Raw genomic sequence first — 17,770 nt, forward strand, 5'->3', positions numbered from 1 at the left:
TGGAACCTGTTCCCCACAGTAGCATAGGGCTTTCAGCTGTGGTTTAAACCACTGAGTCTCTTGGGCTTGCCGATTGGAAGGTTGGCGGTTTGAATCCCCATGATGTAGTGAGCTCCCGTTGCTCTGTCCCAGCTTCTGCCAACCTAGCAGTTTGAAAGCATGCAATGCAAGTAGATAAATAGGTACTGCTGTGGCGAGAAGGTAAACGGTGTTTCCATGTGCTCTGGCTTCCGTCACGGTATTCTGTTGTGTCAGAAGTGATTTAGACATGCTGGCCACAGGACCCAGAAAGCTGTCTGTGGACAAACGCCAGCTCCCTCAGCCTGAAAGCAAGATGAGTGCCGCAACCCCATAGTCACCTTTGACTGGACGTAACCGTCCAGGGGTCCTTTGCCTTTTTACACACCCACACCCACACCCACACCCATACACACATACCCAGAATAGTGTCCCAAATTTCATTGCTCTTATCCCACAATTCTCTGAGTTAATAGGCCTGCAAATGGATTTTTTTTCTTTCTGGAAGAAATTAGCCTGGAAATGAGTACTAAATTTCTACTCTATTCTGTTACATTTCTGATAGTGGCTTTTATGCCATGCGAAAGCTGAAACATAACACATAAATTACAACAGCTAAGGAAAGTCAGGGGTGCAGAACAAACTGCTTTGTGAATGCAACTCTTGTCTCATGGCTGAAGACTTTTTTTAAAAAAACAAAAAAACAAAAAAAAACCATGATTAACATTAGCTACTTTTTGCCTCCTCCCCTCCAACCACCACCACAACAGGCACTCAGTCCCTGATCTGGATCTGGACCACAATGAATGGGTGCAGCTAACACATTCACTAGGAATCCCCTCCTGATATCCCTACTGCAGGGATAGGGAACTTGTGGCACTAGAGATGTTGTTTGACTCCCATTAGCCTCAGCAGGTTCAGTGGTTGTGGATGATGGGAGCAAGAACTCAATGGCAGCCAGAGTGCCACACGTTTCCTAAAGCTGCTGTGCCTGTAGCTCTCAAAAGAGGAGAGGGAGAACAAAAGTGAACCACACAGGCTCCTGGGATAGCTCAGTTGGCAGCGCATGGGGCTCTTAATCTTAGGGTTGTGGGTTTGAGCCCCACGTTGGGTAAAAGATTCCTGCATTGCAAGAGGTTGGACTAGATGACATTTATAGTCCCTTCCAACTCTACAACTCTACGATTAAATCATCCTTTCATCTACTCCAGCTCCAGCCAACGCATCTTGAAATTACTGTTAGTTCCGTTTTTAAAGGATTTCATTTAAAGTTCCGGTTTTCTCCTAGAACATTGCTGCATACTTTTTCTAGTAAGTGAGTTGCTTCACCGCAGATAGAGAAACTGTTGGGTAAGAGAGGGAGATAATGTCTTCAAACTTTTTTTGCAATAGCATTCATAGGGTGCACCATTCACCATCATGTTGGCTCTTATGAGACTCTTCTTCTTCTCCTCTGTGCTTCTAGTGACAGGTAAACTCAAAACTATCTTGGGAATTGGGTTGTTCCGCTGTGAACAGTTCAACAGAACCAGATCCAAGCTAGCATCGTATGGGGAGGCTTTCCGATGCAAAGAATTAAAGCATATTCTCCAAGACGGCTGAAGGATGCCATTCCTAGCAACATTTAAATTTGTTAGCAATGGTTCTTCTTAATTTTCCCCCAGACAATTTTAATAAGGCTGTGCAAGGCACCCCCCAATTTGCCAGCCCAAGACGTTTCTTGGGCTGGCCCAATATGTTTTGACACTTGAGGAAAACCACAAAATGGCATCCCCCCACCCAGAGAAGAAGGGTGAGGGAAGAAGATCTACATCAGAAGGGTGGAATAAAGATATGCACTGGGATCAGCTGCCCCTTTGAATCCTGCAGCCTGAGTCAGTCATTTCACCTTGCCTCCTGGGTGGGCTGGCCCTGGATTCAGCAATCTGGATCCCAAGGGACCTGGACCAGACCTTATATTTGAATCAGGGCCTTTGCACATTCCTAATGCTTTAAAAACCACAACTAAACATGCGGTTATTGGTGAGGGGAGAGGAGGAAAGGGGATATGCAGATTATGTCTCTCATCTGAAATGTTTCCTTCTTCCCTTCTTCCCATTCAACTCTGTCTCCCCCTATTTTGATAGCTCTGGAATATTCCAGGTGGATGTTGTGTCCGGGATGGAATGAGCCCAAATTATCCTGATTTGGTTCAGGGACCTGGGATTTGTCCAGATTAGATGCGGTGCTAGTTTTCATGTCCTTTTTAGAATTTTAAAATTTGTCATTTGTGTTTTTTTAAAATATAAAAAATTACACCCTTGGCTCCTTGGGGAGGAAAGATGAGAGATAGATTTAAATAAAAAGCTACAAGGAGGAGAACACCTGCTTGCTTAAGGCAAGTGCAGAACCGGAAGGTACCTTGTCAAACTGTCTTGTGTAAGAGAACTTCCTGCCCTCCAATTGTCCATGTTGTGAAGACCATTCAAAGTAAGCTCAGGGGCTGAGCTCTAACGCCGGTGTTGCCCTGGAGGCTGGCAACCTTTTCTTTCTGCTCCCTTGTTGCTAAGCCAGCTACATTTATCAGGCCACACATCTGGTCTTGGATGTGGCACCTAATATAGAAAGATCCCAATGAAAAAAGCAAAGAGAAGGCTTTGTGTGTTTCTTACTGCCTGGCCTTAATGCCAAGGCTCTACAGCCCTATCTGTACATTTGTTCCTCCAAGTGATGTTTTAAACCCCTAATTAAATATTATCTCTGCCACCTCATTTAAAAAATGAGAATGTCAAAAGGTGGGCAGGGGAGAAAAGAAAATAATAACCCCTCTCTTTAATTCTTTTCTTAAAAACATCAGATCAACCCTACAAAATGCATATTGAAATCACAAGTTAATGCAGAAATAGAATGGAATTTTGGCTTAAAGCATGTAATAGTCATGAATCAGAAATAGATTCGTTCCCCTTTAGGTGAAATCCCAGAAAATCCCACAGGAGAGCCTCAATAACAGTTCCTATGAGTGGGGATGGCCTTCATTGCTCTGCATAGTTCATTGCTCTTCTCAATAAAGAGCCATGTCAGAAAAGTACTCAAAACAGTACTGGAATTTTCATTAGTAAATTAAAGAATACAAAGGAATGGTGCAAATTTGCCAAATGTATTTTGTTTACTGTATACAAATGGCCCCTTACTGAATTTTGTTTTGGTTTCAGCATAGAATCTACTGAGCCCTGGGTTCTGTAAAACAGACACAAGTGTCACACAGGTGCATTTCAAGCGGCGTTTGCCTATTTCCCCATCTCCTTTCCCCTTGTGAGACCTTTCCTCTCCCTTCCTCCAGAGGCCTTTCCTGTTTTGCAATGTGAGACTTGCGATGTCACCGGCATCAGCTGCACCGGAAAGAAGGAGACTTGCAGGGCTGATCAACACCTCTGTTTTGTTCTTTCAAGGAATGCGACAATAGGTGGGTAAGAGAGATCATCAGCCAGTCCAGGCTGGTGAACAGGTCAAAGTTCCGCATGAGCTGTGTGCCCAGAGCGGGGAGGGGCCAAGAGGAATTGCATATGGTACCTCCTCTCACCTTTACCTTTTGTTTTTCATGTGCAGGAGGGAACATCGTGCATTTCATTCGTAAGGGCTGCACCGCCAGCTGTCAGCTTCCAAAGGACACTATACCTCAGGCTAGCAGTGTAGATTCGAAGATTAACTGCAACAATAAGGCTGCTCCTTCTTCTGGGTCTTTCGTCTTGGCTACTTTTGGATTTCTGCTGATCAAAGTTCTCTTGTAAATAATCATTCCGATTTAGCAGTGAATAAAGGCCTTCTTGTTGTTTTCCTGTGACCTTCTCTGGGTCCATTTTCCCCCACCTGTCTGTATTGACACCGTGATAATTTTGCTGTCCATTGATGCTGTTTTGTTGGGTTGTTTGACTTTCACTGTGATGCATTGTTCTTTTCTCTCATTTTGTTCCATCTTTCATGCTTTAAAATTCTTAAACAATGTGAGAACTGAAACACAACTATCCAAAATTCACGCTTCCCTGAATTTTGCAATGTGGTGTGTACATGTGGATAAAAATGCATATACCATGGTAAAGTGTGCATAAGAATGCACCTGTTAAGGGAAGATCATGTGCAGAAATGCATTATATCAGGGGAAATGGCTTCGCAAAAATTTTCACTCAGGAGCATCTACTAGGCCTGAAAATTTCATCTATCTATCTATCTATCTATCTATCTATCTATCTATCTATCTATCATCTATCTATCTATCTATCTATCTATCTATCTATCATCTATCTATCATCATCTATCTATCTATCTAAGGTATGGACACATCAACCTCAATTACGGTGAACAAGGGTGTATAAAGCTCAATTTTTCAAAACTAGGATTTGTGGCTAGTTCTCATGCCTAATTTAAATGCACAAACAAATATGGTTTTTTTTTGGTACTGATTAATTTTTAAAAGTCAGATTAATATGGAAACAGGGTGGAACAGACTTATGAATGAAGTCATGCAAAACTGACATGGGAGAAAAACCAATCCATCTCAATAAATGCTGTATGAAGCTGCAGTTTGAGGTACTGATGGTGTTACCATAAATCAGGGATGGAGAACCTGTGGTCCTCCCAATGTAGTTGGACTTCAGCTCCCATCAGTCCTGGCCAGTATTGCCAATGGTCAGGAATGAGTTGTAGTCTAGCTGTGTCTGGAGGGCTACAGATTCCTCCCTGTTGCTGTAAATGCTTTGGAAATGGCACAGACTAGATTGCTCTGCAAATTATATTCTTTTCCATTTGGAATCCCTCCAGCTTTTATTGCATTCAGAGACTGAATAACCTTCAATTAAGAGAAGAGTACATTGTGCTCAGTTGAAGTACATTAACAGAACTGCTATCCTGCCAAATCAGTGCTTATTGAAAATGTGCTATAATATAAGGATAAGGATAAGGATGATCAAAACTGTATTTGGTGGGTAGGCTGGGGAGAAGCAATGAAAGTATTGGTTGCTCTGGAGGGGTTTGAACTTGACAATGTTCTTTAAATTTCCCTGTAGGTTCTACTTATTGGTTTCATTAAGCAATGTGTTAATTGAATTACACGCTCAAGTTCTGCCAGCTGCAATTCTGGATGCATGTTGCAAAAAGACTCAAGGGGCAAAGATCCACCACCTTTCCCCTCACTCAGTCAGGATTGGGGAGTAGGCTGGGTCCCTTCACGACCCCATGTGATAGACCTCAAGCAGTAGGTGAGAAAAAGTCCACCTTGCCCCATATATTCCTGCTTGGCATCTGTAATACCCAATAGGAGCACTGCTGCGGTGTTACCCTCTCCTCCACCTTGGTTAAACTGATTTCCTTCATGAACAGAAGTTTTATAAACTGGGGATTTCAGACTGAAATCCGCAGGTGTCAGAAAAGGTTATTTATGTATGCAACAACTGCGGCCCATGTTTTGTTAGCCCCAAAATGGAAAGTGAGCGAGGTCCCAACTAAAGAAGATTGGCAACTTAAGTTGACAAAATATGCACAACTTGCAGACTTCACATATAGAATAAGAGAGCAAACATATGTTTAAAGAAGACTGGAAAACATTTTTTGAGTCTACGGAAAATAACTGTGTGCAGCTGAAAATGCTGGCAGCATTAAGATAAATTCAACAGTGTCAGTAATCTTTGATGGATGTAATAATGGAAAACCAATTGGAATAGTTTTTGTGAAATATGCAGGAAATGTAAGATATGCAAAATGAACCATGCAAAGAGTAGTCATTGATATCTTAAGAACATAAAATGTTAATTTGAAATTGTAAAACAGAAAATCCAATGAAAATTACGTATATAAGTTTTATAAATTGATTTATTGGGTCTGCATATAGTGGACATTGCAGTAAGTAATGCCATATGTCTTCTCATTTTCATCTTAACACACATCCCTTTGACTTTATGCACTTGCTAATAAAAACAATTAGTAAATATAAATAATGAAAAAAATAAATAGACAGGCTTCTTGCCTAAGCTCAGTGTACTCATGGGTACTCCATTACACCATAACATCCTTCATTTGGTTGGTTGGTTTCACAATTTTTGCTCTAGCTGACATCTGTCAGTTTTGTCAGTTCTCTCTTATCTTGTACAAAGACATTTCCCCCCAACACTCCTTCTATCTCTGGTTGATCAGGTCATTTTGCCTTATCATGCATCCTCACTCTCTTGGCTCAAACCTATTATCTCTGCTTTCAATGCACACCAAGACAGTGTTGCACACTGCCCCAATCTCAACGTGATGTGAGATCCCAGGAGTTCCAGACATTTACCCAGGATTTGGTTTCCTTGAAATGAGGGCAGCAGAGGTACACAGAGACATGTCTGTTCTGTGCTGGGTTCAAAAGCTGAGTTTGGTGCTTCCCCGGAAACTTAACGGGAAGGACTGTTAATGCTGTGAGCCCCTCCATCCTACGCTCATGTTATGAGTTTGGGAGGGGCAGATCCGACCCCCCAAATTCTTGCATCCAGTAGGAGTTTGAATTTAATCAATGCTTGGAATATTAACCTGAGTGCCATACAGGGATTTTTGTGCGTGTTAAAATATAAGGCAGACCAACTTCCCGAGTTCAGGAAATCGCTTGGGAGAAGAGCCATTAAGTGATCAAAAGGAATGTAATGGGTCATTAACAAAGTAAAGACTTGGAGCCAGACAGCAGATGGGTGTGAGCCCCTCCTTCAACTGAAAGTAAGTCAGCCAGAAGACAATGCCAGAGTTTTGGGGGTTGGGTTTGCAGTGGTGGTTATATGACTTAGGGGAAGAAGTTGGTAAAATGCGGCAAGCCAGTGAGGGAGATAGAACGATGGTGGATTTCTTTTCGCTTCCAAGGCTGCAGCAATTGGAGAAACAGGAACTTTTTGGAGTGTTTAATGCTGTGAGCCTCCCAATCACAGGCTCAAGTTGTATATATGCATGAACAAAGCATATATTAGAAAGACACCACAGTCTCTGCTGTGCCTCATTCCCAAAAGAAAACACGAACTCTAGGCAAGTTCATGGGACCCCTGGAAGCTTGCAGCGCTCGGAGATTGGAGTGGCATGTAACACATGTTATCTATACAGTGGTACCCTGGGTTAAGTACTTAATTTGTTCTGGAGGTCTGTTCTTAACCTGAAACTGTTCTTAACCTGAAGCACGACTTTAGCTAATGGGGCCTCCTGCTGCCGTTGCACTGCCGGAGCATGATTTCTGTTCTCATCCTGAAGCAAAGTTCTTTACCCGAGGTACTATTTCTGGCTTAGCGGAGTCTGTAACCTGAAGCGTATGTAACCCGAGGTACCACTGTATGTGTGAATAGAACCATATATCCTCAAGATACCACAGTCTCTATTCATCTTCATTCCAAGGAAAGCAGACAGCTGGGTAAGCACCCCCCCCCCCGGGAGTCTCTCGGAGCTCATAGACTGGAGTGCATGCAACTATTTTCTCTCTCTGCATGACACAGCCAATAAAGGAAGGGAGAGAGCCCATTATTGCTGGATCCAGTAGTACACACATGCCTATCCGCCATCAATCCTGGTGGAAACTGGAGGAATAAATCATTCCCCCCCCCTCCCCAGACGAGGAGGTCAGGTAGACAGACAGTTGCTTTAAAAACAACCCAAGGTTTTAGCTAAATTGAATTGGCGCGCAGTACTGTGGCCAGTGCCAAAAACAATTTGAAAACAGACCACTTCAGGAAGTCTTTTGCAGTTAGCAGCAAGCGGCAGTGAAGTGGGAGGCTCTTTCTCTCATGAACTGCAGAACCAAAATAATAATAAATAAAAATGCAGCAGCCTCTGCGCCGGCATTTTGGAAAGGACCCCAAGCTGGGTCTAGGCTGGGGAGGGTGGACATTGCTTTTGCGTGTCTCCCGACGTTTCCTCTGCTGTGTCCAAACCTTGAGGTTTCCTGGAGTTGCTTAGCATCTCACCCAAATAGAGGAACACACAGCTTCTTTACTTGGACCTTTTTTGGAGAAGCTTCACTGATACCGCCCTCATTTGGCCCGAGTCAATTTGATGGGGAGCAGGGGCAGGGTGGAGGGCGGAGCAGCTGGTGTGTTGCTCCTCCCCCTTTCTGGGGAAGAAAAATACTTCTCTCTTTTATTCTGCAAAACATTCTCAGCTGCCTCAGACAGTGGGAGGAGACCTTGGTGTGATCAAGGATTCCAAAGAAGCTCAGCTCCCAGCTCTGGACAACGTTTGGAATTGCCTCTGCCTCCTTCATAGCTGCTGGTGAGTACTTTTAACTGCTTGGCATGGAAGACTTTAAGGCCTAAGGTGGGGTGGCTGGCTTCCAAGCCTTCCATTATCCCTGGAAATTCACCACATACTACCATTAAAACCTATCTTCCTATCCAGATTCCCCCCTCATCCAGCGTAGGAATAAGCAAGCTGTAGCACTTTCCAATTAGCAAATTGATGAGCATCTCCCTGCTAATATATGAAAGCAGGAACAGCAGAGGAGATGTGTTGAGTGAAAACATATTAGCTTGGTCTCTGGTATAGCTTGTTGACTGGCACCTGCTAGCTACTGAACATGCCCCAGCTCCTTCCTTGGAGGTTTTTAAGCGGAGGTCGGGTGGCCATCTGTCCTGGATGCTTTAGCCGAGATTCCTGCATTGCAGGGGGTTGGACTAGATGCCCCTTGGGTCCCTTCCAGGTCTAAGATTGTATGATTCCATGAATGGGGAGATACATTTTTTTTAATCAAAGCTCACAACAAAGTGGTTGCGGCTGAGTAAAAGAGCATCAGCATTGTATGCCCCAAAGTCCCAGGTTCAATCCTGGGCATCTCCTCTGCTAGATAATCAAATACTTAAAAGGGTCTAATTAATACCTCTGCCTCTGCTGATAAATCAATTCATGATTTCCCCAAACCCTGGGGAGCTGCTGCCAGTCTGTGTAGACAACATTGATCTAGGTGGACCAAAGGTCTGGCTCAACATGAGGCAGTTTCCTATCCAAAGACAGTTGGAGGCTTTTGCATTTGGTTTGCAAGAAAAAAAAGGGAGATGCTGTTGCTTTTTAAAGGGGGAGATGACATTGTTTTACAGACTGGCATTGAGGAGTTCCCTGCTCCCTGTTGCTCATCATGCACAGTTGGGAGTTCGTTCTATTAAAAAAAAGAAATGCTGTTAAGTTTCCAGCAGCCTCTGTGCACAAGGAGAAAATGAAACAGTCTTGCACAGAAGACTGGCCTCAGAAAAGGTGCAGGATGTGAAACATTCTGTAAGTTTCTCAATGATATTTAGAACTGAGTCTGTGGCTTGATTGGCTGTTTGTGAGAGAGGAAGAAAATGAGACATCAAAGGCAAGCGGCTGGGGAGAGAGAGGAGACAAATTTGCTGCTTGCAACCATGTTAGGGAACTTCCAAATACAGAGAGTTTTAATTCATAACCATATTTATACAGTGGTACCTCGGGTTACATACGCTTCAGGTTACATACACTTCAGGTTACAGACTCTGCTAACCCAGAAATAGTACCTTGGGTTAAGAACTTTGCTTCAGGATGAGAACAGAAATTGTGCTCCGGCATCGCGCCGGCAGTGGGAGGCCCCATTAGCTAAAGTGGTGTTTCAGGTTAAGAACGGACCTCCGGAACGAATTAAGTACTTAACCCGAGGTACCACTGTATAGGAACCTTATGGGTGTCTGACCAGACCCTGGGGAGGCCATGATTTCTGGGGCAACACAAATCCGAGGTTCAAAATCCAGGAGTGACATCGTTTCAACACACAACTTTGGCCTCCTGCTGCATCTCAGCGTTTGACTCTTGGGGAGCCTGACCCTTCTGGTCTCTTCTAAACAATCCTACCCAAGGTTCTTCCTCTCCCATCCAAGTCTCTTCTTTACTTATTGATCCCTGGATGAAAGTTGAGAGTGAGGGAGGGAAGAGCTATTTTGCCCATTACGCAGAACAAGGTGTCTGACTGAGATGGGAGCATTGCAGCTGGGGCGTGGCTGGGGGGGCGGGGGCTAAAGACTGGGGTTTCCCACTCCCTCATTCAGCTCAACTGTGGGTGCCCTCTGGGCTAGTCACTATCTCTCACCACAACCTACTTTGCAGGGTTGTTGTGTGGATAAATTGGACAGGAGGAGAGAAATCACACATGCTGCAGCCTTGAGCTCCTTGAAGGAAAAGGATGCATATGTTGTTATTTATTTATTTTTAAAAGTGAATTAACTAACTTCCCTAACGTGAAAACAAACCCACAAGGAGGATAGGCAAAAACTCCAACCATGCAGGAGACTTGCGGACAAGGGTGAAATAGTTCTGCAAAGCCCCTTCTCAGACAGAGCTGGTAATCATAACACAAGGAAGACAGCAGTGAAGGCACAAGCAGCATTCATCAATAGAAACAACCTTTTTGAATATTTATACATTTCAAAAACGTATTTATGGGAAAGCTGTATACTGGGGAGAGGGGGGGGGAGGTTTAGGACAATAGTGCTAAAGCTCTCCCACCCTGACGGACCTCCTGCAAATTGTTGGGGGTCTCAGCAGGCTACTTAATAAACTACTTTTATCCCACAGATGGAAGAACATGCAGGATCCATACTTCAATACCTTTCTAATGCGACGGATGTGGGTGTGTTTGTGAGCCAAGTTCTAGGAAGGCAGGATGGGGCAGAGATATTATGGGCTGTTCGGCAGCCTTTTTTTGTGCACTGCCTGAACGAAAGCTTGGAAGACCACAGCTTGAGGAGCAGCATATTGTAGCGGTTAGAGCATTGCAGTAGGACTTGGGAGGTGCCCTTGAATGATCACAACCTTGAACTCTTTGGAGGAAACAGGAGTTATACAAATAATAACAATCAAACAAACCTCTGGCTTAGGATAGCCACACACTGGCAAAACTGGGCATTTCCCCCTTAATAAATGAATGGTTGCCTCTAGAAGGGAGTAGGAGAGAGCGAAAGCTATGGTTGCTTGGACAGAACCTTGTGCAGAGCTTGGGAACTCATCCTCCCTGATGATTGACTGTGATGGGAGGGGATGCTGGGAACATCCTCTAGAGCAGAGTTCCCCAAACTTAGGTCTCCAGCTGTTTTTGGACTACAACTCCCATCATCCCTAGCTAGCAGGACCGGTGGTCAGGGATGATGGGAACTGTAGTTCAAAACCAGCTGGAGACCCAAGTTTGAGAAAGCCTGTTCTAGAGGGTCAGAGGTTTCCCAGTCTGAGATCCAGTGTAGATTTGGAGCGGGGGGGGGGGGCAACTTGAATAAAATAAGGCGGGCAAGTAAGGCTCACCTCACATAATCAATCACATGAGGCAGTGCACACACACCATTTGAATGGCAATGCCTATCAACTTTGAGGGAGGATGGCCCTGTCAAATATTGGGGTGGGGGGGCCTGAAGGGACCTCGGCCCCTAGGAGTTGGCTCTGGAGAGAGGTAGGTATAGCAGACCTAGACCTTCATGTGTTATGGATGTAGCCACAGCTGGTAGCCGAGGGGCAAAAATCACAGCAGTTCAGAGTTGATGGGCTCCTTAGACCTCAGTTCTGTCTGTAGCAGGGCAAGGCAAGGCCTAGGGAAGCTTTTTGCACCCAAGGGGCATGTTCTCTCCTGGGCAACCTCCCATGGGCCACATATCAGTGATGGGTGTGGCAGAGGCAAAAGTAGCCAGAGCAACAAATGGGTTGTTGTTATTTGCCTTTGTACAGTAGACTACTTTCGACACACATTCACACACACACACGGAATGAGCTTCCTCTTATTTTAATTAACTAACGGCTTTCTGGAGAGCCTCCCCCCCCCTCCATTAAACCTCACTGCAGTGCTTCAGACAGTGGTTTGGCAACCACTCCCTGAACAGCTTGCCTAGGCCGTCGGCCACCGCCATGACTTTCTTGCCTACTTCTCTGCTGTTCTGTCATCACACTGAAGTGGGCCACCTACTGGTGGCCTTGTGAACTGCAGCTTGACAACAGCCTTACGTGTACACACGCACACACAGTAAAACTGATTCATTTTTTTACCCACACTGTCATAAACTCTATACAAACGAGAGGTGCTTTCATTAGCTCAAAAACATACTGCCTGATATATCCCTGATATTCATTGTTCCAGAACAGAATGAAAAATGCCCGCCATTCCAGAAAGTACATAGAATCATAGAATCGTAGAACTGGAAGAGACCCCAATGGTCATCTAGTCTAACCCTCCTCTGATGCAGGAATCTAAACTTAACAGGAATTTGCTTGCTTCTGAAACATGTCACACCATTACTGAAAGCACAAAAAACAATGTGCAGACTTATTCAGTTCATTTCTACTTGCTTTGCATCTCCTTCCTTGGAGGTTTTTAAGCAGAGATTGGGTGGCCATCTGTTGTGGATGCTTTAGCTGAGATTCCTGCATTGCAGGGGGTTGGACTAGATGACCTGAGGGGGCCCTTCAAATTCTAAAATTCTATGATTCAATAATAATAATAATAATAATAATAATAATAATAAATTAATAATAAATTTTATTTATACCCTGCCCTCCACGGCCTGAGTCGGGCTCAGGGTGGCTAACACCAGTAAAATTACAGTAAAAACATAATAGAGGGGAAAGAACCCAATTTAAAATACAGGTTAAAATGCAATTTAAAATGCAGCCTCATTTTAAAAGTAGCTCATAGATCAAAACCATAAGGGGAGGGAAACATAAAGGTCAGACTGAGTCCAAAATCAAAGGCCAGCAGAACATTGTTTTCCATAGTGAGGAACCTCTGAGTATGATTTCCAGTTCTGGAAGATCAGGGATTATATTTGAGGAAAGGTGGACATTTATCAGCCAGCATAAGGACTTTGTAGCTATTCAGGTTTTTTTCTGGTGCTTTTCAGCGACATCTCCAACTTCTTTCCTTAGGAATGTGCCTGCTTCCTCACTGAATGTCTTTTGCGTCTTATTTTCTTTTGCAGACATTTTGGTCCAAGGAACATCTTTCCTCAAACAGAGACTTTCCATCACCATGCAGGCTGCCCTGGGACTTCTCCTCTTTTCTGTGCTTCTTGCTGGAGGTAATTGGAGATTGGAGAGATATCCAGTTCATTTTCATGAGAACCGGCCCAATTTGAACTTTGCAAGAGCCTTGACCTAGAATTGTAGAGTTGGAGGGAACAACAAGGATCATCTATCTCAGTGTTTCCCAACCTTTTCCCCACTGTGGCCCCCTTCCAATCTTGTTTTCTTCCTGTGCCCCCCACATGGGTGTAGTCAAGGGGGGCAGGGAACAGCGGCACCCCAATAAGTAATATATGGGAGAATTTTAAAAAGCAAGTGGTCCTCACTGACCTGGTGCAAAAAGATCTTGTCATCTGGAGGAGCCCTGGCTCCCTAGATAAAACACTATAGCCCCCCACACCCTTACCTGGGAGTCAGGCCCACTGAACTCTGTGCGCCTTTCTTCTGAGTAGACACTTAGTTATTTCATAGAATAGAATCATAGAGTTGGAAGAGACCACAAGGGCCATCGAGTCCAACCCCCTGCCAAGCAGGAAACACCATCAGAGCACTCCTGACATATGCTTGTCAAGCCTCTGCTTAAAGACCTCCAAAAAAGGAGACTCCACCACACTCCTTGGCAGCAAATTCCACTGTCGAACAGCTCTTACTGTCAGGAAGTTCTTCCTAATGTTTAGGTTCTATTTCCTAGATGCAAGTCAGCAGCACCAGATGACCCTGCTTGGCTAGGTTCTGGAGTGGATTTCTGTTCTGTTGTTCTTCCCAATGGGAAGAGGGGGGGGAGGGGGAATTTTAGGGCATCATAATGTCTGCCATAATAATGTATGTTTGTATTATGCACATACATAATAATGTATGTACTGGGTTGTTTTCCTGGAGGAGGGCTGGGATTACCATAGTAATCTCATAGTAAGATTACCACACACAATTGTATTATATTTTAGTGCAAATGAAAGACTTCCCCTACTTTATTCCTAGTGGTGAGAAGAGGGGAAAGAAGGAAAATATGTGAATGGTTTAGAGGGCACAGCATAATGCCATCCCTCATCTCCCTTCAAAAGGCAGCTAATTGCTCAGTTGTGTTATCATTTCTGGCTTTATTTTACACACACCCTTTTTATTCCCTTTTCCCAGCTAGTTCTTTGGAATGTGAAGTATGCAGCAGTAATTCTAAAACTTGCTCTGGACGAAAGGTGACTTGTGAAGATAAGAATGAGGTCTGCCAACATTTAGTGACTGAAGTCAGCGGTAAGTGAGAGGGAGCCTAAGTCTTTCTCAGCCAATGGTAACGCTGTGCTGTGCATTATCCTCGGGAATATATGAAGTAGCCTAGTGGGTGTAGCGATGGTTGAATGCGGGGAATGTATGGTCATCCAGATGTTCCTGAATTCCAACACCCAGCACCCCTGACCCTCAACCATGCTGGCTGAGGCTGATGGGAGATGGAGCCCCAACAATACCTGTAAGGCCACACCTTCCCCACCAGTGAAGAAAGGACAACTGTGTGGTGGGTCCACCAATGTCTGGAGGAGCACTGACATATGTGGATTCAAGTTTGGCTCACCTGCGTTTTGCTTCAAAAACATGTCCAATTTTATTTTTGAACTACAGCCCTTTCCTGGGGGAAGAGGAAAATTTCAGAGCAAACTTTTCAAATGCAAGAAGAATTTGGAGAGAGAGAGGGGAAGGGGCTTATAATTGCAGCGGGGGCTTCTTTCCTCCTTCCGTTTTCTTTTTTCTTTTCAGTTTAAAATTTTTAGTTTCAAAGTTTCAAAACACCCCACAATTTTACACACACACACACACACACACACACACACACACACACACACATGTTTACAGTGGTGCCCTGCAAGACAAATGCCTCGCAAGACGGAAAACTCGCTAGATGAAAGGGTTTTCCGTTTTGGAGGTGCTTCGCAAAACGAATTTCCCTATGGGCTTGCTTCACAAGACGAAAATGTCTTGCGAGTTCCTGCGGTTTCTTTCCCTTCCCCCCCCTTTTTCTAAGCCGCTAAGCCGCTAAGCCACTAAGCCGCTTATCCGCTAAGCCGCTAAGCCGCTAAAAGCCGCTAAAAGCCGCTAAAAGCTGCTAAACCACTAATAGCGCTAATCCGCTAAGCTGTCAATGGGCTTGCTTCGCAAGACGAAAAAACCGCTAGACAAAGAGACTCGCACAACGGATTCTTTTCGTCTTGCGAGGCACCACTGTACATTAAGCCATAATCCATATCTGTACATTTATGGGGTTCCCTGAACTTCCCCCGGAAGTCCCCCGGACTTCCCCCCACCTCTCCCTTGGCTTCCAAAATTTATCTTTCTTTTTTACTGCATCTAATTACATTTATCTAAATTATTACACATCAATTTTATCCTTTGTCGTTTTAAATTACAAGTGCCATATCACTCCTGCTAACCTTTTTAAATGTTTACAGTGTTCTTTAACATATTCTATAAAGTTATGCCATTCTTTGTCGAATTTATTATCCTCTTGGTGCCTGATCTTCCCAGTCAGCCTTGCCATTTCCGCATAGTCCATCATTATCCATTCTTCTTTCGATGGGGTTCTTTCTTCTTTCCATCCCTGGGCAAATAATATTCTCAGCTTCTTTCCTCCTTTCATTGCCGCTATCATAATCATTTTTACCATTCCCCCCTCCCCCCAATTGGCGGTGAAGGAGCAAAGATTTGGCTAATGCCACAGTCATTCTGCTTTCCTGCAGAACTCTGCCTTTTGCTGCTGACAGCTTGAATGACACTTAAACAAACAGAAAAGACAAGAGAGAGAAAAAGATCCCCCTTCCCCTTAGTCACGTTTGCAATCAGTCTCCCCAACTGCAGACTCATTCCACACAAACTCACAAAAAGGAACTGGCACCTGCGAATGGGGGGTGATCCACAGCCATTAATAGCTGGAATTGATGTGGAAACATTTCCCCCACCCCATGACCACAAAGAAAGTACTGTAATGCACTTAAGGATCCTTTTATGGGATATTTATTAGCAACCTTTAGCGTCAACTTGCTTCCAGTAAGATGTCTTAATGCACAGTGCACCATCAATTTCAAATCCCAAAACAACAGTGCACATCTTAAATTTGCCCCGTACGGGAAAGTTGCACAGTCCTTAGTTAAATTCTGGGATTTGCTTCCATTATGCAGTAGTGGCTACCAACTGGGACAGCTGCCCCATTTAAAGGGGGATTAAGAAAATGCATTGTGCATCCAGCTTTCCACGGCTACTAGATATGACATATATCTAGTACCTCCAGTGTCAGAGACAGCATGCATCTGAATATCAGCTGCTGAGGAAAACATGTTGGGAAAGTGCTGTTGCATCCATATCTTGCTTCTGGTCCGTAGGAATCTGGTTGGCTATTGTAGGAACAGAAGCAAGGACTTTGACTTCATCTAGTGGGATCCTTTTTCTGTTCTTTCAATAAAAATAAGATTGATTTTGAAAAACCCTTAACCAGCAGCAATATGGCAGAAACACCCAACCCAGTCTCAAAGTAGTGATGTAGTACATCTTCAGGGCCGGCTCACCCATGAGGCAAGGTGAAGTGACAGCATCAGGCAGCAAACTCCACATGGGCAGCAGATCTGGCCTCTAAGGAATGCATCATCTGCTGTTGCCACCACAGTGGTGTGTTTCTTGGAGGCTGGTTTTACTGTCTCCCCAGCAGCCCCCTCCCAATGCCGCCTCTGCAGATGCCCGTTGGCGAATAGGAGGCACTGCTGGTTTCCTCCTGCTCTTGTTCCTGATGTAGATCTTCTCTCACACCTTCTTCACTGGCTGGGGGGAGGGAAAATGGGAACACTACCACCATTTTGTGGTTTGCCTCAGATGCCACCATGTCTTGGACTGGCCCTGTGTGTCCCTGTTCTTAGAAACATCCCAAGGAGCTTTGCGATAAATTCACACGAACACCGTCATATCTTGCTGCGAGTAGAATAAGACGTGTTCTTGGGATTATTTCGTGTGGCTCTGATTTTGTTCGCTTCCTTGAGCATGCTATTGAAAAGAATGGATGCCAGTGGCATGGAAATGTATTGTCTGGGCCATAATGGCTTGCAATGTTGATTCTGCGGATAACCCATCTTTCTTTTCTACATCCAGGGACGTTCCGCGTCGAAAAGAAGTGTGAGAAGAAGGCTACGTGTGAGTCTTTGAAAAACGAGATAGGGAAGTCTGCACCTGGTCAATTTACGGGAGTAGTCAATGAAATTGTGTGTAACAAGGCCCCTTCACCTTATGCATCGCTCCTCCTGGCCCTCTCTGGGCTCCTGCTGAAGAATGTCCTCTTCTAATGGACCACGTGCAGCAACTCAGCATGAAAAAACGCTGCCAACGCATTACTCGCATGCCATCTTCTTTGAACTTGCTCCTTTGGCTTTCCAACTGTTTTTGTCCTCCTGTATGATTGGCTGAATGGAAATGAATAAAAAAATGATACCTGGAGGGAGAAAAGAGTACCTGCTTCTCTTCATTTGGGAATGAGGGGTAGGTGAGGAAGAAATTCCCCCCACCATTCACACTGGCTAGCTCAAGGTGTGACAACCTCCAGGTGTACCACACCGTCTGGGCTAGGGAAGAGCTGGCCCTCAGCCTAATTAGGACTGCCCCTTGACCCCTCAAATGGCCCACAAGGCCATTTTGTTTTCTTTTTCTTTACAAACCATGCCCACCTGTCAGTCATGTGACATTGCCTTTCAATCATCCTGGCCATCTGCTGTTGACGCTGATGATTTGTGCCTCACTGCAGTGGCAAGTAGAGCTT

General features: G+C 44.5%; 2 long non-coding RNA genes across 2 annotated transcripts; both read left to right on the top strand.

Annotated features, from left to right (window-relative positions):
* The first annotated feature begins 3,335 nt into the window (after positions 1–3,335).
* On the top strand, positions 3,336–3,838 carry LOC309345532. Its single transcript, XR_014158294.1, has 2 exons — positions 3,336–3,460; positions 3,604–3,838. It is a non-coding gene; the product is annotated as an uncharacterized lncRNA (long non-coding RNA).
* A 4,270-nt stretch (positions 3,839–8,108) lies between these two features.
* LOC309346179 lies at positions 8,109–17,460 on the top strand. Its single transcript, XR_014158418.1, has 4 exons — positions 8,109–8,262; positions 12,948–13,046; positions 14,125–14,238; positions 17,110–17,460. It is a non-coding gene; the product is annotated as an uncharacterized lncRNA (long non-coding RNA).
* The last annotated feature ends 310 nt before the right edge of the window (positions 17,461–17,770 follow it).

This window comes from Podarcis erhardii (genome assembly GCF_964252035.2).
Source record: "Podarcis erhardii genome assembly, chromosome: 7".
NCBI classification, from domain to species: Eukaryota; Metazoa; Chordata; class Lepidosauria; order Squamata; family Lacertidae; genus Podarcis; species Podarcis erhardii.